A 628-nucleotide genomic window follows, 5' to 3' on the forward strand; every position below is an offset into this window, starting at 1 on the left:
AAAAATCTCAAAAGCGATAATCAGAACATGCTATATGAATTAATATCAAACTGGAATAAAAAGAGAAAAAAAAAAATGATAATTAAAACAATTTTCCTCGTTTCTCCCACACTTTTCTTACGATTATTAAGACGTTGATTCGCCAGGAACGTTTATTCGCCAGAAACGTTTCTTTTTGGTGTCCCATTAGCGTCATATCGCGAAGACGTCGACGTAAATCACGGGAGAGAAACTTGATGATGAGAATCGTTAGCGAAATGGATGCTTAACGCGCTGTAATAAGCGATTGTCTCGGGAGGACAAATTTCCGATGCAGCATCCGCCTCGAGATGAAATCTGCGGCGCTTCAGCATCTCGGGTAAACACTTTTTGGAGATGGAAGGAGGAGGACGTTCTGAAGCGACGGTGATTACATGTCTGGAACGTGTTAGCTCTTATTCTGATTTTTTTTTTCTTTATTTTTATGTGTTTATGTTTTTATTTTTAGCTTGAGGTGATTTTTATTCAATTTTGTGTGTTTTTTTCGTTTTTTTTTCATATTCATTTATATGCGGAGTTTCTGTGCAAATATTTTTATTACTCTGAAGCTATTACGGTTGGTTTAAAGTACGTAGGCGAGCTGTGAAAA

The 628-nt window shown here is 36.5% G+C and overlaps 1 long non-coding RNA gene across 1 annotated transcript in view; it reads right to left on the minus strand.

Moving 5' to 3' along the window:
* The window catches only part of LOC119589454, a 1,806-nt gene continuing 1,178 nt past the window's right edge, over window positions 1-628 (minus strand). The window contains exon 2 of the long non-coding RNA XR_005230184.1: window positions 1-50. This is a non-coding gene — a long non-coding RNA (uncharacterized LOC119589454). The remainder of the gene's footprint in view (window positions 51-628) is intronic.

Source organism: Penaeus monodon, chromosome 25, assembly GCF_015228065.2.
Source record: "Penaeus monodon isolate SGIC_2016 chromosome 25, NSTDA_Pmon_1, whole genome shotgun sequence".
NCBI lineage: Eukaryota > Metazoa > Arthropoda > Malacostraca > Decapoda > Penaeidae > Penaeus > Penaeus monodon.